This window comes from Chiloscyllium plagiosum, unplaced genomic scaffold, assembly GCF_037043375.1.
Source record: "Chiloscyllium plagiosum isolate Xiang-an unplaced genomic scaffold, Cpla_swu_hap1 HiC_scaffold_16, whole genome shotgun sequence".
NCBI classification, from domain to species: Eukaryota; Metazoa; Chordata; class Chondrichthyes; order Orectolobiformes; family Hemiscylliidae; genus Chiloscyllium; species Chiloscyllium plagiosum.
In genome coordinates, this window is record NW_028270154.1 from 55,717,746 (window position 1) to 55,743,232 (window position 25,487).

At 42.1% G+C, this 25,487-nt stretch overlaps 1 protein-coding gene across 2 annotated transcripts in view; it reads left to right on the top strand.

The window, feature by feature from the left end:
* Positions 1 to 241: 241 nt before the first annotated feature.
* Positions 242 to 25,487, top strand: part of LOC122556712 (putative E3 ubiquitin-protein ligase MID2) — a 100,154-nt gene continuing 74,908 nt past the window's right edge. For both annotated transcript variants that reach the window (XM_087995050.1, XM_087995049.1), the window contains exon 1: positions 242 to 406. The gene's annotated coding sequence lies outside the window, so the exon portion shown is untranslated. The remainder of the gene's footprint in view (positions 407 to 25,487) is intronic.

Below are 25,487 nucleotides of genomic sequence, written 5' to 3' on the forward strand. Positions count from 1 at the left end.
TGAGGAGCAGTGGGATGTCAATTGTTGGTCACAATGTAACCCAGTGAACTCGTGGTATCACCCATCAGCTTTGAATTAGTGTGTGATCTCATAAAGTACATTTGTTGATTGGCAGAATGTGATTGGTTGATAGAGTGGGTGTGATCAACTTAAAAACATTGGCTTGTGTAATTAATTTTAAAGAAGTTACTTAAAGCTGATTTTGTATTGTGGTTAGTTGTATCCTAGCTGTAACCCAGTTTTGTATCACCTTAGCAATATAACATTGTTGAACTTATGACATCATAAATATCACATTATGATATAATTAAATAATCCCTGCTTCACTGAGGTGTCAAATTCAATAACTGCTGCATATGAAGAATTAATGACTCATTTTCACCACTGGATATTTTGCACAAATTTGGTGAGTTATTTTCATTTTTAATGTCTTTCCTCAATAGTATTTGTTTTGTTTTGGCTACTCGCAGTGTGAATTATATGATGAGTTATGGGACTGGTGATCTAAAGATATTTTGTGGAGATTTTTAACCATGACACCAGTTCATAGTGGGGAGACCAACTGTGGGTTTGGAACTCAAAAGGTCTAAGTGTCAATTTTTGCTGTTGCTTTTTAACTCAGCCAAAGCATTAGAATCCCTTTTCCTGAACAATCAGAGTAGGCTGGTGTGATGGCTGACTCACATTTCTATTTATAGGTATCCTTTACAGTTCATCAATTCTCTAAATGTCAGCACACAGGCAAGAACTTTGCTGAATGAGTGTGAACCTGGGAAAGTCACCCTCTGCCTCCTCCCATCCCAGTTTTAGACACATTCCTGAGGTAATTCTGCATCCATTAGGATTCTGCAGGGAAATATTATTCCTGACAGATAGGAAGAAGAGGCCAGCATCTGGGGGCAAACACCTATGACAGGAAGAAATGGAGGGTGTGAGGAGCAAGGATTTGATCTTGTAATCCCAGGTCCAGTGTGAAAAGTGGTTCCATGGCCTCATCATTGCAGTCAAGACGAGTAACATATATCCTTCAGGTAGACCCTCCACTCTGACTTGCCTAGGGATGTACCTGTAATAATTCTGCAATTGGAACATTTTGTAGCTCCACTTATTCCTCTCTCCCAGCCCATGTCAACACATGCCACTGACACTCACCCTCATTCCAATGCTATCTCATTCCCATGCATCACTGTCACCTTCCACAAATGTCGTCCATCATCTTCCCAATGCTTTCCATTTCTCATCCTCCTAATGCTTTGCTTCTTACACTTGCAGGACATGAGAGAACAGGAATCCAGGGAGAGGTAAAGAACTGATGGAGTTAGGGGTGTGTGGAGGAGGTGTGATGTGCAGGGTGTAGAGCTCCCGTCCTAACTAACATAACTACTGCAGAGAAGGAATCACTGGAAATGCTTGTCCATTGGATTTGAGTTGTGGAATCTCCTAGATTCTTGGTGACATGATTAGGTATCACACAGGCGCATAACAATCACTCACATTTATTTAATGTAATCTGGAGGCTGGTACAATTGCAACATTTAAGAGGCATTTGGATGGGTATCTGAATAGGAAGGGTTTGGAGGGATATGGGCCGGATGTTGGCAGATGGGACTAGATTGGGTTGGGATATCTGGTCGGCATGGACAGGTTGGCTCGAAGGGTCTGTTTCCATGCTGTACATCTCTATGACTCTATGACAACTATCAGCAAAGTGATGAATTTGAATCCTGTTTCCTCATTGGTTCTAGTTCATATCATTCATATCCTACAAGTCCTTCAGCCACTATTGTATATTTGGCAGAGGCTGAAGGTCCATTAGGAAGCTCCACCACACAATTCATGTATACCATCCACCAGCTCAGATACACTCATCTTCATAGAAACCTCAAGGCAGTTAACTACATTGCTGCCTGGTGAATTAAACATCACATGAGCAGAAGCAGTTGTTGGAGACAGCAACGGAGATGAAATGACAACATCAGAGGTTGGACTACATGCAACTTCTACTCAGCTTTTCACAAGTAATGAGCTGCAGACCAGCATTTACAGGAAAGCCACACACACTGATCAGATACTCAACTATAGGAGCAATCATCACAACACCCACAAATGGATCTGCATCAGGACATTATTTAAACAGGCCTCATCACACTCCAGCACCCAGGAACTATGAGAAGCTGAGGAAAAACACTTATTTCACGAACAATGGGTACCCGTTAAGTGCAGTCCACCCATTCCTACACAATAGACCTAAACAAGAATACACAACACACCCAGAGATTCTAGCCACCCTGCCATACATTAAAGACATCTTGGAGATGACGACCAGACTACTCTAGCCCCTAGGCATCATGGTAGCCCACAAACCCACCACCACATTGAAACAGCTCCTGATGAATTTAAAGAACTCCGTACCAACAACCAGCAGAATTAATGTCAAATACCCATACCCTTCAAGGACTGCAATAAACATCACATTGGACAGCTGGGCAGGAAGCTAGCCACCAGGATATATGAACACCAACTAGCCACCAAAAGACATGACCGACTATCACTTGTATCCATACACACAAAGAAGGACACCAGTTTGATCAGGACAGGCTAAACAAAGACATACACAGGAATTCCTAGAGGCCTGGCATTCAAACCAGAACTCCATTAACAAACATATCGATTTGGAGTCCATTTACCTCAGAAAAAGAACCAGAACTGATATCACCCACCACAACAGACCAAGGCACATAAAGAGCAAGCAGGACACCAGTGCTTCATCAGAGGCTCACTGATGATGTTACCTAGCATGGTGATGAAACATCTGACAACCACTCTACCAGCTCAATAAGCAAAGTTACAACCTGAACCTCAACCTGAGCTACAAATCTTCTCCAAAATTGCAATGAGCCTTCGCTCAAAACAGCTCCATCAAAAATGACTGTTCTGGAACAGCATCAGAAAGTGTGTATGGTTTTGTTAGGAGTTTGATACACTGAACAAGACTGGAGGTCTCTGTTGTTGCCCAAGTGTGATGATGTCTCAGCATTTGTTCTGATATCCATGGGAAGCATGTCAATTTGCATGGAGTTTCAAAATAACAGGCACCCAAGTACAAGTATATCCTTGCCCTCACCAGAAAACCTCACACTCAAGCCTGGCAATTTTACACAGACGGTGCAAAGCCTCAATTTTCCATCCAGCAGCTTATGAAAGTATAGCTTTGGATAGCTAGGAAGTGAGATTCAACCATGAACGGGAAGTTGAAGGCACAGGGAGATGGTGATTCTGCTCAAAGCATGCCCTTTGTTCTCCTCTCAATGTTTGCCCCCTCACCACCCGCTCATTAGTCAAAGTGCTACATGCTGCCTCCAGACTTCATGACTGAGTCTGTCCATTCACACGTGCTGGTGGGTCAGGCTTTGGAGTAGTCCACACAGAATCTAAATCCAATAGAATATTGACTGTAAACATCTGAACAGTTAAGAGTCAGGAAACAACTCAACTTGAGCTCTGCTCATACTAAATAGGTGGAAGAGGAGAAGGAAGATCCAAGTTGCACAAGAAAAATCACTGAGGTGCCCAAATGTCTTTGAAATGAGTCTGCATTCTTGCTATTATTAGTATCATAAATTTTATTTCAAATTTCCTTTGCACAGCCATCACTGTTGTTGCTTTTCACCTGCCAAATGGATGTCACCTTTGAGGAGAATGCTACAATAGTAGAAAATTAATAGCTGGTGTCATGAGGATAACTGTATTGCTTATGCAGTTTTTAAAACCAAAACATTCTTCAGAGTCTTTGAGGTGTTAGATTTTAAATCTGGGGTCAATTGTTCAGTTGTTAATTTAAAAACAACTCATGACATTTGGATGTTGCTATCTCCATGAGCATTTATTGCCTGTTCCTATTTGCCCTTGAGCAGTTGGTGATGAGCTGCCTTCTTGGACTACGATAGTTTTCAAGATGTGGTGACAGCTTTATACAATGAAAGTTCCAAGATTTTGACCCAGTGACTGTGAAGGAACAGTGATATAATTTGAGGTTGGGATGGTATCTGGTGAAGGGGAACTTGCAGGTGGTGATGTTCTCTTACATCCACTGTCTTCTCCCTTCTAGGTGGCAAAAATCATTGGTTTGGAAGCCATGGTGAATTAATGCAGTACACCTTGGAGGTGGCAGACTGCTGCTGCTGTGAATTGATGAGGGAGAGATGGAAGGATCGTGGATTTTAAAAATTTATTTGTGGGATGTTAGTGTCGCTGGCTGGCCAGCATTTATTGCCTGTACCTGGTTGCTCTTGAGAAGATGGTGGTGAGCTGCCTCCTTGAACCACTGCAGTCCATGTGCTGTAGGTTGATTCACAATGACCGTCGGAGGGAATTCCAGGATTTTGACTCAGTAACAGTGAAGGAATGATGATATATTTCCAAGTCAAGATGGGGAGCGGCTTGGAGGGGAACTTGCAGTTGGTGGTGTTCCCATGCGTCTGCTGCTCTGTCCTTTTAGATGGAAATGATCATGGGTTTGGAAAATGCTGTCTAAGGATCTTTGGTGAATGTCTGAAGTGCATCTTGTAGATAGTACACTGCTGCTACTAAGCTTCGGTAGTGGAGAAAAGTGGATGTTTGTGGCTGTGGTGCTAATCAAATAGGCTGCTTTGTTTCAGGATGGTGCCAATCCTCTTGAGTGTTGTTGGAGCTGCACCCATTCAGGCAAATGGGGAAGTCTGGAATTCAGCTCTTTTGTCTATGTTAGAACCAAGACAGTAATGAGGCCAGCAGCTGAGTGGCCTTGGGGAATGCAAACTGAGTGTCACTGAGCAGATTATTGCTGATCAGGTTCTGCTTGACAGCTCTGTTGATGACATCTTCCATCACTTTACTGTTTTTTTACTGTATGACTCTATGACTCTATAATTGAGAATAGACTGATGGAGCAGTAATTCACAGAGTTGGATTTCGCCTGATTCCTGTTTACAGGACATACTGCAGCAATTTTCCACAACTTCAGTTAGATGTCAGTGCTGTAACTCTAATGGAACAGCTTGGCTCGAAGTTTTCAGTATTACTACCGGAATGTTGTTAGGGCCCATAGCTTATACAGTATCCAGTGTCTCCAACCATTTCCTGATATCAGCTAGAGTGAATTGAATTGGCTGAAGACTGACATCGCTGATGCTGGGGACCACCGGAGGAGGCTGAGGTGGATCACGCATACAGTACTTCAGATTGCTGCAAAAACTTCAGCCTTATCCTTTGCACTGGTGTGTTGGAATCTTCCATTATTGAAGATGGGGATATTTGAGGAGCCTCCTCATCCAGGGAGGTGTTCAATTGTCCACCACCATTCACGACTGGATGTGGTAGGACTGCAGAGCTTATGTTTATTGGTTCCAAGTATATTGCTTTATCTTGGATGGTGTCAAGCTTTTTAAGTGTTGTTGGAGCTGCCTTCATCCAGGCAAGTGAGAATTACTCCATCATACTCCTGACTTATGCCTTGTAAATTATGGATAAACTTTGCAGACATATGAGATGAGTTATTTGCCACAGAAGTCATACTTTGATCTGTTCTTGTAGCTTTAGTACTTATATGGTTGGTCCAGCTCAGTTTCTAGTCAATGCTAACTACCAGAATGCCGACAGTGGGATATTCAGTGATTGTTAAGTCACTGAATGCTAAAGGATGATGGTTAGATTCTCTCTTGTTTGAGACAGTGATTGCATGACTTGTGTTAAGTGTTAATTAGCATTTAGCAGCCCATGCCTGGATGTTGTCTGGACTTGCGCTGTTTGAGCATGATGTGCTTCTGTGTCTCAGGAGTCGTGAAGTAGTGTTGAATATTATGCACTTATCAGTTGACTTCTTCACTTCTGGCCTTACGATAGAGGAAAGGGTCATAGATACAGCAGCTAAATATGGTTGGGCGTTGGACACTGCCCTGAGGAAATCCTGAGGATGATGTCTTCCTACATGTGAGGTACAACTATAACCAACAGAATTTTCCCCTTGATTCCCATTGACTCCAGTTTTGCTTGATGCCATATTCAGTCAACTGCTGCCTTGATATTAAGAGCAATTGCTGTCACCCAACTCTGAAGTTCAGTTTCTTTTGTTCATGGTTGCATTAAGGCTGTAATAAGGCAAGGAGCTGAATGGCCCGGGCAGAACTCAAACAGTACATCAGTGAGCGGGTTATTGCTGAGTGAGTGCTGCTTGATAACACTGATCTCTTCCAACATTTTGAGAGTAGACTACATTAGTGTTAAAATTTGCAGATCTTAAGCTCTTGATGAATGGTTGTTGCCCCAAGTTGCATTTACTTCTGGCACTTGCTGCTCAAAGCAACTGTTGATATGCATCCATTTTGTATTCCTGAGTCAGCTCCATTCTCCTTAGCAAGTTGGAAAATGCAGGCAATCGTCGCTTGTATGATGATTTGAACTTGACAAAAAAGAATGAAGTGTCGAGAGTTTGGTTCTGGAAAAGCACAGCAGGTCAGGCAGCATCGGAGGAGCAGGAGGATCGAAGTTTCAGGATAGAGCCCTTCATCAGGAATGAGGCTTGTGATCCGAGGGGGTGGAGAGATAAATGGTGGGGTGGGGGAAGTGAATTAGATGGAGATGGGGGTAATGGTGATAGGTCAGAGAGGAGAGTGGAGTGGATAGTGAGAAGGAAGGTTCACAGGTAGCACAGGTCATGAGGGTGATGCCAGGCTGGAAGGTTAGAAGGTGCATTCACTTGGTGACCACTGACATGCCCTGAGCATGTCTGCCTTGCCCTGCCTTGACTTGCATTAACAAGGTCAGACAACTAGGCAAGTGGTCACACTGGGCAGTAGTCTTCTGTCAGAAACCCATATATCCTGTCATACATGTGACACATCATTACAGCATCGGCACCACATGGTCTGGGTTTGTGCCAAACACACAGCCTCTGCAGTAAGTAGTCATACATATCTGAAAGTCTTATGGGAGTAGACCGCAATGAGATCCAAGGAGGCAAGGGGTGCCCAACTTAGTTAGAAAAATTCTAGATTAGAGTGGTGCTGGAAAAGCACAGCAGTTCAGGCAGCATCCGAGGAGCAGGAAAATCGACGTTTCGGGCACTTTAATCTAGAATCTGGTTTCCAGCATCTGCAGGCCTTGTTTTTACATAGTTAGTCAAGGACAGCCTACCCTACCAGTCAGAGGCTACCAGTCGTGTATGATGTTGAACAGGGGAACCGTTCCTCTGTGTTGTAGACAGTGGGTCACAGTCAGCCTTTTGCCTCCATAGGGGTCAGTCTGGGTGGGGGGAACAATTGTCACAATTGGGGTCATATGTGTCCACAACCAAAGGCTTGGGCAGGTTAGGGCTGGTGCAAGCAGGTCAGATTACAGGAAGGGATAGACCACAGCTGTCCCATTGCCTGAGCTCTCAACAATTAAGGAGGAGGGGAGTTAGGGGTGAGGACCTGGAAATGGAAGAAGTGACAGGAAAGGTAGACTGTTCAGGTCGCATGTTAATGGGATGATCACGAGAAGGTTGAGCCAGCTATTGGGGGGGGGGGGGGGGTGGTTCAGTGACACATGAATACTGAGGCTGAAAGCCACTCACAGAGGACCACTTGCTATTGGGGCAATCGTGAAGCACATGGACAGTAGAGAATGGCTGTGAGTAAAATTGCAATGGATGGGGTGAGTGAGACAACTTATGAGTGAGGAGGCTAAGGCTCACTGAGCCTTCACAGGGAACAACATTGTCTTCCAACTCATGACATAAACCTACAGAGGTCTATAAAATCTTGGGGGGCATGGATAGGGTGAATATCCAAGATCTTCACTGCAGCAAAGGGACAACCAAAACTAAGGGTTCGACAAGGTTCCCCATGGGAGACTGATTAGCAAGGTTAGATCTCCTGGAATAAAGGGAGAACTAGCCATTTGGATACAGAACTGGCTCAAAGGTAGAAGACAGAGGGTTGTTTTTCAGACTGGAGGCATGTGACCAGTGGAGTGCCACAAGGATTGGTGCTGGGTCCACTACTTTTTGCCATTTACATAAATGATTTGGATGCGAGCATAAGAGGTACAGTTAGTAAGTTTGCAGATGACACCAAAATCGGAGGTGTAGTGGACAGCGAAGAGGGTTACCTCAGATTACAATAGGATCTGGACCAGATGGGCCAATGGGCTGAGAAGTGGCAGATGAAGTTTAATTCAGATAAATGCGAGGTGCTGCATTTTGGGAACGAAAATCTTAGCAGGACTTATATACATAATGGTAAGGTCCTAGGGAGTGTTGCTGAACAAAGAGACCTTGGAATGCAGGTTCATAGCTCCTTGAAAGTGAGTCGCAGGTAGATAAGATAGTGAAGAAGGCATTTGGTATGCCTTCCTTTATTGGTCAGAGTATTGAGTACAGGAGTTGGGAGGTCATGTTGCAGCTATAAAGGACATTAGTTAGGCCACTGTTGGAATATTGCGTGCAATTCTGGTCTCCTTCCTATCGGAAAGATGTTGTGAAACTTGAAAGGGTTCAGAAAAGATTTACAAGGATGTTGCCAGGGTTGGAGGATTTGAGCTATAGGGAGAGGCTGAACAGGCTGGGGCTGTTTTACCTGGAGCATTGGAGGCTGAGGGGTGACCTTATAGAGGTTTACAAAATTATGAGGGGCATGGATAGGATAAATAGACAAATTATTTTCCCTGGGAACCAGAACGAGAGGGCATAGGTTTAGGATGAGAGGGGAAAGATATAAAAGAGACCTAAGGGGCAACTTTTTCACGCAGAGGGTGGTACGTGTATGGAATGAGCTGCCAGAGGAAGTGGTGGAGGCTGGTACAATTGCAGCATTTAAGAGGCATTTGGATATATGAATAGGAAGGGTTTGGAGGGATATGGGCCAGGCGCTGGCAGGTGGGACTAGATTGGGTTGGGATATCTGGTCGGCATGGACGGGTTGGACCGAAGGGTCTGTTTCCATGCTGTGCATCTCTATAACTCTATAAAGGGCATAAGTTTAAGGTGAGTGTGGAAGTATTTAAAAGGGTCCTGAGGGGCAACTTTTTCACAGAGAAGGTGGTACATGTATGGAATGAGCTGCCAGAGGAGTTGGCGGAGGCTGGTACAATTACAATATTTCAAAGACATTTGGACAAGAACATGAATAGGAAAGGTTTAGTGGGAGTCATTATCACCTTCCTGACATCCTCCAATGTACTGACACTGCCGCCTGGAAAATGGGATTAGGTCAGTTTTTAATAAACTGGTCAGCGTGGACGAGTTGGATTGTAGGGTCTATTTCCGTGCCGTGTGACCCTATGTATTGGCCACATAGGCTTGCAACATGCCTCCCTCCAAGCTATCCTGCACCATCTGAGTTGTACCATCCCATCAACATCATTGTCAGGGAACTCCCTGCCACCCAGGTAGTTGCAATAATAAAGAGGGGCAAGGTGTCAGAGTGAGCTGATGCCATGTGCACAGATTACTCCCCTGTTCCCACATGATATGGTTAGTGATCACCAAAGAACCCCAATCTTTGCACCTCATTCAAGGCCAAGAAGTGATGCTGCAGGATACAATGAAGCATCTACAGACACAACTGAGACATGGACCACTTCATGACTGTTTATGAAATGTTGTAACTATTTACATACATGAAAGAAACTTTAAACATGAAAGTGTTTTTCAAATAGCGAAATAGTAAACTATTTACTTGTTATGGAATGCACTGCATGGAAACATTCAGAAGGTGGGTTCAATCGAGGCATTCAAGAGGGCATGGATGATTTTTAGATAGAACAAGTGTTTAAGGAATAGGGGAATCAAGCAGATAATTTATTGATCTTTGTTCACATGCAGCATTGATATATTTTTCTTTTCCTGTTCCTCCTGCTATGATGTATTGAGTATATAGCGTGCAGGGGTTTTTGACTCTCCAGTAGCCCCCAAGGGTTCTGGACTTATCTGTCCATGGCAGCGCCAATCTGTCCATGGAGGCAGCGCCAATCTATCACAAGTCTAGCTGCACCTCTGCAGAGCCTGGTCGGTAACAGATAGTGAAGTGCCCCAGCTTCTAAGCCATGCTAAATCCTGAATGCCTGCCTGCCTCTGGTGCTCTTACCTGAGCATCTGTGCTAAGTCCCTCATGGCCCTGGGGCATGCTGAGTTGTGAGGAGTTCCTTCATGAATGGTGCGTCATAAAATGAGGTGGAAAGAGCCTGTGATTTTCACCACGAGGCCTCAGATGGCAATTAAATCAACAAGTTTGTAAGGTATGGTTAAAAAAATCGCTCAATTGTTCCACCAAACTAGATGTGACTCACCAGTTAGCAAAAAATGGTAAGGTTCAGCTCTCAGTTTTTCAAAACAAATTCATTGTTCGCAATAATATCTCTATTTTCACAATATGCTGTTGCTCTAGATTGTATTTAATGTTTAATTATTTTTGTAATTTAGTTAATTAGAAATGTTTCTAGTTTTGAGAGTGTTGCAGCATAAAGAAGTGACAATGACCTAAGCCATTGGCTGATGCCTACTGAGACTAAAGCAGTGTTGACTCTTTCCAAGAGGCAATCTTACATTGCTTCAAGATCACGCAGCTACAGTGTAACTCCAATCCAGAGCAACAGTGACTTCTGAAGCACCCATGCAGTTCATTGGAAAATAGATTTCGAATTGTAATTCATTTAATTAATTACTTACTTAAAAAGTTCTTAAATTAAGTATTTCTAATCCACATTTGTAATTCTAAAACTGCTACCTCACATGGCCAGGGACCTGGGTTCAATTCCACCCTCTGCGACTGTTTGTATGGAGTTTGCACATTCTCCCCATGTCTGCGTGAGTTTCCTCCAGGTATTCCCGTTTCATCCCACAGCCTAAAGATATGCAGGTTAGGTGAATTGGCCACAGTGTTTGGGGATGTGTAGACTAGGTGCATTAGTCAAAGGTAAATGTAAAGTAATAGGGTGGGGAATGAACTTGGATGGGTTATGCATTGGAGGGTCAGTGTGGACTCATTGGGCCAAAGGGCCTGTTTCCACACTGTAGGAATTCTATGATTAAAAAGCACCTTGCTCACACAGCAACAATTGACATTTTAAAAGCATTTTTAATAACACAAAGAATCCTGAAGCATTTCACCAGGCAAAAAAGAATAAAATGGACATTAAGTCAGATGTACTCCAGTGGATGCAATGTAACCACAAAGAGTAGCTCATTCAGAGAAGATTTACAAGGACATTGCCAGACCTGGAAGGTTTGAGCAAAAGGGAGAAGCTGAATAGGTTGGGGCCGTTTCCTCTGGAGCGTCCGAGACTGACTGGTGACCTTATAGAGGTGTATAAAATTATGAGGCACATGGATAGAGTAAGTAGGCAAGGTCTTTTCCCTGGGGTGGGGGAGTCCAGACCTTGAGGGCATAGATTTTGAGTGAGAGGGAAAAGATTTAAAAGGGACCTAAGGTGCAAGGTTTTCACGCAGACAGTGGTGTGTGTATGGAATGAGCTACCAGAGAAAGTGGTGGAGGCGCATACAATTACAACGTTTAAAGGGCATCTAGATGGAATATGAAAAGGAAGCGTTTAGAGGGATATGGGCCAAGTGCTGGCAAATGGGACTAGATTGGTTTAGAATATCTGGTTGACATGGACAAGTTGGACTGAAGGGTCTGTTTCTGTGCCGTACATCTCTATGAATCTATGACTCTACCAGTCCTACCCGAGCTGGTCAAGTCTAAATGACATTTCTGTTAGATTGGGTCTAAGGCAGGCAGTGAGGGAACCAACAGGGAGAAAATCATATTTGACCTCATCCTCAGCAATCTGCTTGTTGCAGGTGATGTCCAAGACAGTGTCAGTAAGAGTGACCACCACACAGGCATTGTGCAAACAAAGTTCCATCCTGAGAATACCCTTTGAGATTATATCAACTTACTGTTTACCCTCCATCATAGCGCATAGCACTATCATTTCCCTGTAAAGGATAGCTTTTAAATAGATCGACCAACTCAAGACTGGACATCCATGAAGCATTGTGGCAATCATCATTTGCAAATTTTGACTCCAACACAATCTGCAATATCATTGCCTAGTATATCACGTTAATAATGTGTCATTCTTAAATTGCATGAAATACATATTCAGATAAAAGTTCATCTCAGATGGTGGCACAAAACTAGTGTGATTGGATTTGCCGTGTATGATATTCCATTATCATCAAGTCAGGGATCAACCTGGTTCGATGGAGAGTACAGGAGGGCATGCCAGGACCAGCACCAGCCATACGTAAAACTAAGGGGAGACCTGGTGAAGCTAAAACACAGCATAAGCAAAAAATCATAGTTCGAGCTCAGTGATTACACAAACAATGCAGTAAGCAATTTGGCGGAGGAAGAAATTCCACACGCATCCCCCTTGTCAATAACAGGGGAGCCCCGCACATCAGTGCAAAAGATAAGGCTGAAGGATTCAAAACAATGTGCAGCCGAAAATACAGAGTAGACGATCCACCTCGGCTTCCTCCAGAGATTCCCAGTATTGGGATTCCAGTCTTCAGCCAATTCAATTGATCTCCATGTGATATTTAGAAACAGTTGGAGGCACTGGATAATGCAAGGGGCATTGGCTCTGACAACATTTTGGCAGCACTACTAAACACTTGCTCTCCAGAAATTGTAATGTCCCTAGTCAAGCTCTTCCAGTACAGCTACAACACTGGCAACCACAGTGTGCAAAATACCAGGTATGTCATATAACACATAAAGCAGGACAAATTCAACCCAGCTAATCCCATCAGTCTACTCTTGATCATTAGCAAAGTCATGGAAGATGGCATCAACACTGTTCTAGCAACACTTGCTTCGCAATAGCCTGTTTAGTGATGCTCAGTTTGGGTTTCAACAGGGTTGCTCCTGATCTTATTACAGCCTTGATTCAAACATGGAGAAACAAAAGAACTCCAGGGATAAAGTGAGAATGACAGCGTTGGCATCAAGGGCATATTCAACTGAGTATGGCATCAAGGAGCCCTAGCAAAATTGCAAACAATGGGTATCAGGCATAACTCTGACATGGTTGGAGGTACCGGGCACAAAGGAAGATATTTGTGGTTGGTGGAAATTGGTCATCTCAGCTCCAAGACATTTCTGCAGGATTTCTTCAGGATAATGCCCTTAGTTAAACCATCTTCAGCTGCTTTGTCATAAAAAAACAGTACAGTAGAACCAGGTCTTTCAGCCCTTCAAGCCTGTTCTATCATTAAGTAAGATTATGCCTGTTAAAATAATATAGTACCTGTTCCCACTTGCAACCCACACCAACTGATTCCTTTGACCTTAATAATGATGTTTAACTCCTTCTTGAAACCATTCAATGTTTTTGTGTCAAAGAATTGCACAAGTTCACCACTCTCTGGATGACCTACCCAGATCATTAGACTGCGACCTCTGGTTTTGGACTCTCTTGTCAACAGGAAAGTCCTTTCTTCATTTCAATGACCTCCCCAACATCATAAGACCAGAAGCGCAAAGTTCACTGATGACTGCACAATGTGCTGCACTATTTGCAACTCTTCAGGTACAAATTATCCAAGCCCAAATATAGCAAGAACTGGACAATATCCATGCTTGGACTGACAAGTGGCAAGTAACATTTTCATTGTGCACATGCCAGGCAAAGATTATTTCCAACAGGAGAGAGTGTCCAACTATCAATGTTCTGGGGCTTACCATTGACCAAAAACTGAACTGAACCATAGTCCAGGTTACAAATGGGTTCCATTCTTTTATAAATTTGATTTTTATGCAAATTCAAATGCAATAAAATATAGTGTAGGATTATAAATAATGACCATTCATATCTATTAGCAAACATTCACATTTTGATTATTTCAAATTAATATTAATGTAGGATCTTGATTATAAGTACAATCATTTGTAATTCAGACATACGTAAATCAGGGAGGCTCTGTGGATATATAAATACAGTGGCTACAAAAGCAGATCAGAGACGAGGAATTTTACAGCAACTAATTCAACTCCTGCCTTCCCTAAACCTGTCCACACCATCTAAAAGGCACAAACATGGATGGTGATGAATACCCTCCACTTGTCTGGATGAGTGCAGCTCCAACAACACTCAAGAAGCTTCACAACATCCAGGACAAAGAATTTCATGTGATTGGCACTATATTCTGAAACATTCACATTCTCTATCAATGCTGAGTGGCAGCTGTACGTACTGTCTAGAAGATGTATTGTAGAAATACACCAAGGGTTCTTAGACAACGCCATCCAAACCCATGCTAAAAGGTAAGAACAGCAGGTACATGGGAACACTACATGTTTCTCCCTACACCACTCACCAGTCAGACTCAGAAATATATCACTGTGGCTGGGTCAAGGTTGTGGAAATTTGTCTCTAATAATATTGTGGATCTATCTACACCAAATGGATTGCAGTGGTTCAAAAAAACAGCTTACCAACACCTTCTCAATTGCAACTAGGAATAGGCAACAAATGCTAGCCCAGCTAGTGACACTCTTATCCCATGGGTGAATATTTTTCTACAAGTATAAAGACAGATGGCATAAAACGTGATGACAGTGTGGGTTCTAAGCAGGGTCTTAGAGAAGGAGCAGGTGGAGACACAGCATTTCAGATGGATGTTCTGGTGAATGGGGCTTCAGTAGCTCATGGTGGAATGAAAGAATTGGATGGTGCCACAAAGGCCAGAATCAGAGGCATATCTGTGAAGAGAATGGTGGTGGTAGATCAGACAAGGAGACAAGGGAAGGCAAGTCCATGGAAAAATTGTAAGTACAAAGGTTAAAATATAAACTTGGAAGCTTTGAGATCAAGGTCAGAAAGAACATGAATTGTTTGTGAACATGATTTGGTATGAGTCAGGACAGAGGTGGCAAAACCCATCAGTATTCATCTGTCTCATTTCTGAACTGCTTCATGTTTTCAGAATGCTTGTCTAAATACATTTTTGATTGTGCCACATTTCCCTCCATACAAACACAACTTTCAGTAAAGTGTGAGTTGTCTCAAAGGGGAACAGTGAGCAGCAGCAGAAGGAACTATTCAGATTATTTCAATCTTAATGGCAGTGAAATCTGTGAGGTATAACAACCTCACAATGTTCTTGAAAATGAAGGTGAAGGGTGGGGGTAGTGAAAAAGGCTTAAAGAGACAGTTGTTTTTGCAGAAAAAAATGCCTTTTTGGGGGTTTCTTCACTTTCTACAAACATCACGGAGTGTGTGAGGCTTTTGGAATCGTAAAATGCAAAGTGATCATACTAATGTGATCAAGTTAAATCTAGTGCCAGTTGACTGAACCAATTGTGCACCATTTACAGTTCTGGTCACTCTGCTATAGGAATGATAGTATTAAACTGGAGAGGGTTCAGAAAAGATTTACAAGCATGTTGGGACTGGAGGATTTGAGTCATAAATAGCCTGGGACAGTTTTCACTGGAGTATAGGAAGTTGAGGGGTGACTTTAGAGAGTTTTATAAAATCTTGAAGATAAGGGGATAAAGGTCTTTTCTCTATGATGGGGAAAAATTGGGAGAATGGGGTTGAGAAACCTATCAGCAATGACTGAATGGTGGAGCAGACTCGGTGGGCTGAATGGTCTAATTTCTGCTTCTATTTATTATGGTCTTATGGGAGTTCAAAACTAGAAGGAATATTTTTAAGACGAGAGGAGAAAAATTTAAAAGGGACAACTTTTTCACACGGCAGTTTGTATGTGGAGGAAGTGATAGATGCAGGTACACTTAAAAGACATTTGGACAGGTACATGAATAGGAGAATTTTAGAGGGATATGAATCAAATGGGATTGGTTTAGTTTGGGAATCTTGATTCGGATGATGAGTTGAATCAAGGGTCTGTTTCCCTGTTGTATAATTCTATGATGAATCCCTTGAGTTTGGAGGAGTGAAGACAGGAGCCATACAGTGGATGTGACTCGGAGGAGTGATTGAAATTTTTAGGTTCTATGAATTTTTAACATTCATTCAGGGGATCTAGTCTGTGCTGTGTGGGCCAGTTTTTATTGCACATCCCTAGTTGCCCTTGAGAAGATGGTGGTGAACTGCCTCTTGAACGTTTGCAGTTCATTTAATGTTGATACATTCTCAGTATTGTGAATGTTCCCATGTACGTGCTGTCCTTGTCCTTTTACATGGTAGCGATTGTGGGTTTAGAAGGTGCTGTCGAAGAAGCTTTAGAAATTTATGCAATTCTAGATTAGATTCTCTACAGGCCCTTCAGCCCAACAAGTCCAAACCATCTCTCCGAACAGAAACCAACCCAAACCCATTCCCCTACCTTATATTTACCCCTGACTAACACACCTAGCACTGTGGGCAATTTAGCACGGCCAATTCACCTGACCTGGACATCTTTGGACTGTGGGATGAAACCAGAGCACCCGGAGGAGAATGTGCAAACTCCACACAGACAGGCAGGAATTGAACCCAGGACCCTGGTGCTGTGAAGCAGCAGTGCTAACCACTGAGCCACCATGATGCCCCTCATTATGTAGATTTTATCTACTGTTGTTGTTGAGCTTCGGTAGTGGAGGGAGTGATTGGGGATGTAATGCCAATCAAGTAGGCTACTTTGTTCCAGATATTGTCAAGCTTCTTGAATATTATTGGAGCTGCACTCATCTGAGCAAGTGAAAGCATTCCATCTCGCTGCTGATCAGTGCCTTATAGATGGTGGACCAGCTTTCGGGAATCAGGAGGTGAGTTATTCACTGCAGGATTCATAGCCTCTGATCTGCTCTTCCAGCTGCAGTATTTATGTGGCTAGTGCAGTTCAGTTTAGAACTGAATAGAATAATACTCTTTATTGTCACATGCTCCCGCTTGAGTGCAGTGAAAAGTTTGTAAAGTTTGTAGTACTGCGTACCTAAGTACAGATACTTTAAGTATTTGTTACAGAATTGAAAGAGTAAAGAAGGTAGGTTAGCACAGGATTACAAAGTTTTTAAAAAATACTCAACTTACTTGAAGTCCAGAACAAGAATAAAAGTATCTTTAAAATGTACTCAAATTATACTCCCTTTCTCTGAGTTTGTTGCCACTGGGTTTCAGGACACGAGGCCTCACTGTCTCGATGTGCTGGCCTCTGGCCTGGACTCGTCTGCCAGACCATACTGGGCTCAGACTGCCTTATGGTCCAGGCTCCAGTCTGCAATTCACCTCCGGGACTCACCTCCCAGGCTGCCTGGACTCAGACTGCTTCCCTCTCCGGCCTCTGACCCATGACTCACCTCCAGGATTCACCTCCCAGGCTGCCTGGACTCAGACTGCTTCCCTCTCCGGCCTCTGACCCATGACTCACCTCCGGGACTCATCTCCCAGGCTGCCTGGACTTGAACTGCCTCCCTCTCCGACCTCTGACCCGTGACTCACCTCCGGGACTCCTCTCCCAGGCCACTTATGAGTGGCTCCGGGATGTTGATATTGGAAGATTCAGTAATGGTAATGTCACTGAATGCTAAGGGGTGATAGATAGATTTTTCTTTTGTTTGAGATGGTCACTGCACAACACATGTGTGGAGGAAATATTATTTATGACATGTTAGCCTAAGGTTGTATATTTGGACATGGTCTGCTTTAACACCTGAGGAGTTGTGAATGCTACTGAACAGTGTGCAATCATCAGTGAACATTTCATGTCTGCCCTTATGATGGAGAGAAAGTCATAGATGAAGCAGCTGAAGGTAGTTGGACATAGCACATTACCCTGAGGAACTCCAGCCGTGATGTCTTGGGGCTGGGCTGAGTGACTTCCAACAGTCACAACCATGCTCCTTTGTGCCATGTATGACTCCAGTCATGGGGGAGCTGCCCCCTGACTCCCATTCATACCAGTTTGGCTTAGGCTCCTTCAGTCCATAGACAGTCAAATACCGCTCTTACGTTAAAGATGGTCATTCTGACCTGACCTCTTGAGTTCAGCTTTTATGTCCATGTTTAGATCAAGGCTATAATAAGGACAGGAACTAATTGACTCTGGCAGAACCCAAACTGAGTTAGTGCTTAGCAAATGTTGCTTGATAACACTATTAATGAGTGCATCCATCATTTTACTAATGACCAAGGGCAGATTGATGGAGGCAGTAATTGGCAGGGTTGGATTTGGTTTTTGTGCTCAGAACATGCCTGGGCTAATTTCCACTTTGGGTAGATGCCAGCTGTACTGGAATGAAACCTTGAAGAAAAATACATGTGACAATTTACTACCTTGATTATTCACTGGTAATCAAGCCCACCTACATGGGAAATTCTTTGTGAAAATTAAGATTGGGGATGTAAAGCTCAGACCACAATAGGAGTGTAAGTAGAGGTGGATGCAGAATTTCATGCTTTCAGCCAATTTCCTGGCACCATCCAGTCCATGAGCCATTTTCTTGAAGATATAAAGGAGGATGATCTGGTCACAAGTGATGGCTGGCCAATTCAGTTTGCCATGTGTTTATCAAGTCCTGTTTTTAGAAGCCAACTGGAATTTTCCATTTGGTTGCTACTTTCCTGGGGGCATTAGTGTACAGTGTAATTGATTGAAGATGACTTTCCTATTGCAGACAGAGGACAGGGGTGTGTCTTACAACATCTTTGATTTTAATATTAAATTGGTGAACAGGTCACGCAATATTGCACATACCTCTGCCATCCTGTTTTTACAAAATATTATTAGAATTATGCAGATCTTCCTTGAATTACTTCCCTCTTTGGTTGATTCCCTGTAACTAAATAACAAAATTAAAACTATTATTAATAGCTTCCACCTTAGTGGATTCAAGATAATCTACATCCAACAACCTGCTTTGAAAACTTTGTTCACACATTTTAACAGATATAACCAATTCCAACACAACTGTTGAGACAATTCATAACATTCTATAACAATAAGCAGCATATTAAGTAAAACAGCCAAGAACATGTAACATTGAATGTTTTAAAATTTTCCAGAATTTCTATCCGTCACTAAAAGCATACAGATTCTCCATTGGGCTATGTACTAACTCTCTACGTGGGATGATTGAAAGTCAACCTTTTTTTTGAGATGTTATTTACATCTAACTAAACCGACCTAAAATCAGTGAAAAGATTAGTTCCACCCTCTTTCAGCATGGAGATTTTGGGAGTGGACACCTCATCTTGAGGTGTCTCGCTCTTTCTCTCTCTCTCCTCCTTAGGTTGTTCCTTCTGTGCTTGAGGGTCTCATATTGGCCTTCCAGCTTTGGAAACCTGCCCATTATCTTTCATTGGATGGTGAGTCTGTTCTCTCACTATAAATGCAAGGAAAATCCCTTTACGACATGAAATTTAGATTAGATTACAGTGTGGAAACAGGCCCTTCGGCCCAACAAGTCCACACCGACCCGCCGAAGTGCAACCTACCCAGACCCATTCCCCTACATTTACCCCTTCACCTAACACTACGGGCAATTTAGCCTGGCCAATTCACCTAACCTAGGCATTTTTGGATTGTGGGAGGAAACCAGAGCACCCAGAGGAAACCCATGCAAACGGGGAGAATGTGCAAACTCCACACAGAGAGTCACCCGAGGTGGGAATTGAACCCAGGTCTCTGGTGCTGTGAGACCACAGTGCTAACCACTGTGCCACCATGCCACCCCAAATTCAGCAACTTTGGCAGCATCTTTAAGGAGAGAAAAGAGCTGATGTTACAAGTCTAACTGACCCTTTATCAAAATTTATAGCCTGCAATTTAGCCATGATGGCATCAGGAGCCCACAGGGAAAATCCTGTCCTGGATTTGGCTTGTTTAACCCAAAATGGAATCAAAGCATGGAACACAAAAGAAGAAAGAAAAGCAAGAGTTAATCCAAGTTCAGACAATAATTTAAGAATGTTGGTAAAGAACATTTATAAAGTTATTTCCAAGCATAGGAAACATTATAAGTAGAATTTGGAAGTTCAAAATATTACAAGTGTAATGTGATACAAGCAAACTTGTTCAGGCAGTTATTTAATCCCTCAAGTGTGAAAAGAAGATAACAGGATAACAGCAGAGATATGTGCATCCATGCAGTCAAGGACAAGGAAGGAGACAGAGGAAAGAAAGCCATTTACCCAGAGGGTGAAGTTCAATATCTTAAAGAAAGTCAAACAAGCAATTTCGTAATTGAGTCAGAAAGACAGTTTTGTTTGTGCTTATGTCACAGTTAGTTAACTCACAGATATACATGCTAGTTCAGACTAAACTGGGAGGCAGAACTACTGACATATTTGCCGTACTGTCAGGTGAGGAGTCAAGAGATTATGAAGAGGTAAAACAGGCTATTTTAAGTGCTTGTGAATTGGTACAAGAACCATATAGATAGCGGTTCAGAAACGCAGAAGGAACCAGGTCAGACTTACGTTGAGCTTGAAAGAATTAAACGTAGTCATTTTGATCAATGGGTGTGTGCTTTGAAAATAGATAGGATCTTTGAGGCTCTAAGAAAGATTATTCACCTGGACGAGTTTAAAAACTCACTTCGAGATGGTAAGAATTCACATGGAGATACAGAAAGTTCAGGAAGTGAGAAGGCCTGCATAATTAGCAGATGAGTACACATTGATGCATAAGACAAGCTTCCGGCCAGAATTTTGTCCTGTGAGAGATAAAAAGTTGGGAGAAGGGGAGATCCTACACTACAAAACCAAGAGTAGAGAGCACTGGTAAGAATTTACCACCAGATAAAAAAGAAGCCCAAGAGGGTAGACAGGAGGTGAAAGACCTCAGGTGTTTTCACTGTAATGGAGTGGAACACAGAAAATTACAGTGGCCGGTGGTTTCAGAAGGGCACTGGGAAAAGGTGTTTTCACTGCTGGAAGGTGGCACATGTGAAGACACAGTGCTGGTCGTTAAAGAAAGGCACTGTGGGAAAAGATGTGGTAAAAGAAGCTAAGCCAGTGGCATTACTGAAGGTAGTAAAGGAGACCCCAAAAAGAGCTGAGGAGCAGCAGGAGAGTGCACAGCCTATGCAGGGGCTGGGTATGGAGTTAGTACTTGATCTCTACAAAGAATTCACCTCTGTGAATAAAGTTTACTCAGAAAGAACAGGGATAGAAGAACAAGAAGTTATAATTTTGAGCGATACAGGATCTACCTAATCGCTGATCGTAAGGGATGAGTGATTATCCCTTTCTGGTCTGTTACCTGAGAGTGTAGTAATTTGTGGGATAGTTGGACAGAAATTTAGTATTCCCTTATGTAAGATGAGGTTGGAGTGCCAACTCAAGACTGGGGAAGTAACAGTGGGAGTGATTGACAGAGTGTCAATTCTAGAATTCAATTTGTTCTTGGAAATGATTTGGCAGGATCCAAGGTGGGAGTGACACCCCTTGTTGTGGAGAAGGCCAAGGAAAACCAAGAAACTGGGGAGTTAAAGCAGAGATATCCTGATATTTTCTGAGACTATGTGGTAACCAGATCCCACTATCATAAGTCACTTCAAGAAGTGAAAATTAAAGAGACAGATGAAGGAGTTGAGGTTCATTTAGAGGATACCCTGCTTGACGTAATGGTGCAGGAAAACCTGAGCAGACAGAGGGTTAGACAGAAGTGTTTACTCTTGAAAGACTAAAAGACTTGCAACAGCAAGACAAGATGATAAAAGATATGTGTGTGGATATGTACTCCGAAAAGGAGGCAGAATATTCTGAAGGGTCATTATCAAAAAGATAGAATCCTAAGATGGAAATGGAGACCATGGCAGGTTAGTGCAGAGGAGAAATGAGCTGAAGTGCACCAGATTTTGTTGCCAGTAGCACACAGACTGGAAATGTTATGGGTAGCATATGAACTGCCTGTAGGAGGTCACTTATAGGTATGAAAGGCTCAGGCTAAGGTACAAAAATATTTTTATTGGCCTGGAATGCGCAAAGATGTGGTTAACTTTTGCTGAACATGTCATTCATACCACAGGTGGTAATAAAACCAGCACCTTTGTTGCCAATTCCCACATTTGAAGAATTTTTCATGTGGCTTCGAATTGATTGTGTAGGTCCCCTCCCGAGAACTAGAAGTGGGAACCAGTACTTGTTAACCATAATGGATGTGTCTACCAGATTTCCAGGGGCAATTCCATTACAGAGGAACAAGGCAAAAAAAGGTAGAGGAGTTAGTAGATTTCTTCACATGGTATGGGCTACCCAGCAAGATTCAGTCAGATCAAAGGTCAAATTTTACTGCTAGGCTGTTTAAAGAGGTTATGGATAGCTTAAGTATACAGCACTTAAAATTCAGTGCATATCATCCTGAATCCCAGGGAGCTTTAGGAAGGTGGCATCAGACCTTGAAGATCATCTTGTAAGGACTACCCGAATGATTGGGATAAAGGTATCCCATTTGTATTGTTTGGCATTAGAGATAGATGCCCCAAATGAATCTACTCAGTTCACTCCCTTCGGATTAATATGCGGGCATGAAGTGACAGGCCCTTTGAAATTAATTAAAGAAAAATTGTCAGGATCAAAGTCAGAGATCTCACACTTAGATTATGCATCGGAGTGAGGGAGAGACGAAATCAAGTAGGTGAGTTAGCTAAACAGCACTTAAAGAGGGCGCAGTATAGAATGAAACAGGTTGCACGTAAAACTCTGAGACTTGGATGCTTTCCCAAGGGGATAACGTGTTACCAATGATAGGAGATCCCTTCAAAGCCAGGTTCAATGGTCCCTATCAAATTGAGAAAAAATTGAGTCAGATGAACTATCTAGTAAAGATGCCACATAGAAAAAAAAGGTATTGGTATGTCATGTGAACATATTGAAACCATATTATGCTAGAGAGAAAGACCTGGAGAAACAGGTGTTAGTTACTCCCTCGCAGAGTGAGGAATCAAGTCGAAATGATGTGGATTTTGTTGTGCCTTGAAATAGCTTATAAAAATGAAGAAGACCTTGAGGAGTGGGATAGGTTAGTAAGCTACCTGTCTCAGGAGCACAGAACAGAGTTGAAAGATTTGTTACTACAGTGTAAGGACATATGTAAGAACCAGATGGGGAAAACTAATGCTATTGTACATGAAGTAGACGTAGGGAATACTGCTCTGATAAAACAACACCCCTATCGGCTGAATCCTTTCAAAGCCAGAGACGTCCAGATGGAGGTGGAGGCCGTGCTCAACAAGAACATCATCAAACCAAGCCAGAGCGAATGAAATTCGCTAATCGTCTTAGTTCCCAAACCAGACAGGACTTAATGATTCTGTGTGGATTATTGGAAGGTTAACGCTGTTACAAAATTGGACTCATATCGAATCCCTACATTGGAGGACTGTATCGAGAAAGTCAGACAAGCCAGTTACATCACCAAGTTGTACTTTATGTGTGGTTTTTGGCAGGCACCTTTATCAGAGATTACGAAAGAAATTTCTGCATTTGTAACACCAAATGGGCTATATCAGTTTAAAGTGATATCCGTTGGAATGAAGAATGTACCCACCACATTCCAAAGACTCATGAACAGAGTTATGGCTGGGTTAATAAACTTTACTGTCTATTTGGATGTTGTAGTGATCTTTAGTAAGTCCTGGAAAGATCGCATGTACAGTTGGCAGAACTCTTTGTATAACTACGAGAAGCAAAACTGATGATAAACTTAAATAAAACTGAATTTGCGAAAGCAGAGATGACGTTCTTTGGACATAACATCAGTCATGGAAGGTTGACCCCATAAAACGCAAAGATGAAGGCCATTGAGGGATTCCCGCAACCAACCTCGAAGAACGAGATGCTTAAATTCTTAGGACTCAGCGGATGCTATCATAAGTTTGTTCCAAACTTCAGCAGTGCACCGTTAACCAATTTGCTGAAGAAGAACACAAAGTCTTGGTGGACAGAACCATGCCAGGAGGCATTCGACCATTTGAAATCGATATTAACCACCAAACCAGTTTTAGCTACACCAAACTTTTCAAAACCTTTTAAAGTTGCCATCGATGCTAGTAACATAGGAGTTGGAGCTGTACTCCGAAAGGAAGATGAGGATGGGATGAGCTGCCAGTTGGTTACTTTTCGAAGATCAATATCCACCAGAGGAAATACTCCACAATCGAAGAGGAAACTATTGGGTTTGGTCCTGGCCTTACAACACTTTAATGTGTATGTCACAAACAATGTGTCAGAGATGGTTGAGTGCACGGATCACAATCTGCTTGCATTCTGAGAATGCTTTAAAGACTAGAATATGAGACTATTTCATTGGAGTCTTATATTACAGACTTTTAATTTAAAAATCGTTCATGTTGCAGATCATAAGAATCTAATTGCAGATGCATTATTGCAGATTTAACTGATAAAGTTTAGATGGGATTTGTCTTTATTTAATGTTTTATATATGTGGATACACACACACACAATGATATGGCAAGAAGTTAAGGTGAACTTAGATTAAAGTTAACTGTATGTTAGGGTAATGTGTTTAAAGAATAGAAAAAGAAATTAAGCCATCTTTTCATGATGATGGTTAATTTTTTCTCAAGGGGGGAGGTGTTATGAAGATGTGTGTATACTGTACCTTTAAGAGAGTTAAAAGCTAACAAATCTACCTGACACAGCACCAAATATTCTGACCAAGATAAAATATAACATTTGGTCGAGCAACTTGATTAGCTGTTTGCTTGGAAATGTCAGAACAAGTTTGAATTAGGCCAATCAGTTTAAATTATACCCCGAAAAATATCAAACTTCAATGAAGTTCGAATTTAGTATATTGACAATCTTAAAAGCTAATGACACAATCCAATGCTTTGGAGGTATAAAACTGGGGAAAATTAAACAGTTGGGATGAAGACTGCCAAGCTACCAGCATCTGCAGACTGTCCAGAGAATGGCTCTCTTAAAGGTACCTTAATCAATCAGTAACCTGGGAAGCAGAAATCCCTAAGAAGACAGAGGAAGACATAACGCGAAGATTTGACATCTGGTTGGTTTTGAAAAGTTGAATTTTAGTAAATCTTAATCAGGGTTTTTGTCGGCCTAGTATTATAGTATTATAGAAGGGAAAGTAAAAGATAGGTTAATGAAAGGAGTTGTAAATGGTTGTTTGTTAACTCTGTTATACTTTAAGAAATAAAGTTGTTAATTTTGTCTTTAAATAGTTCTTGGCCTCTCGAATTTTCACAGATTACTGCATAGGATAAATCTTTTCTGTGTTGCTGCTTTAAATTAAGCAGGAGGGTTTACCCCATCTCGTAACAGTACTAATTTTGGATATTGAGTGTATCTCTGTTACATCACAAAAAAAAATTGTTACTGCTAAGGAAGCGGCATACATGAAAATTATCTTTATTTGTACCTTATAACAATTTAAAATTATTTCAGTTCATAATATCTGTCGTACCTATTATAATTCCTATAGTGAACCCAGTAATGGAATTTGTTGTTCTGATCTGGATGTGTCAAATTAGCTAGTATTAATCAATGGAATTCTGTGTCTGGCTTCACCTTTAGTGACTTTGGCA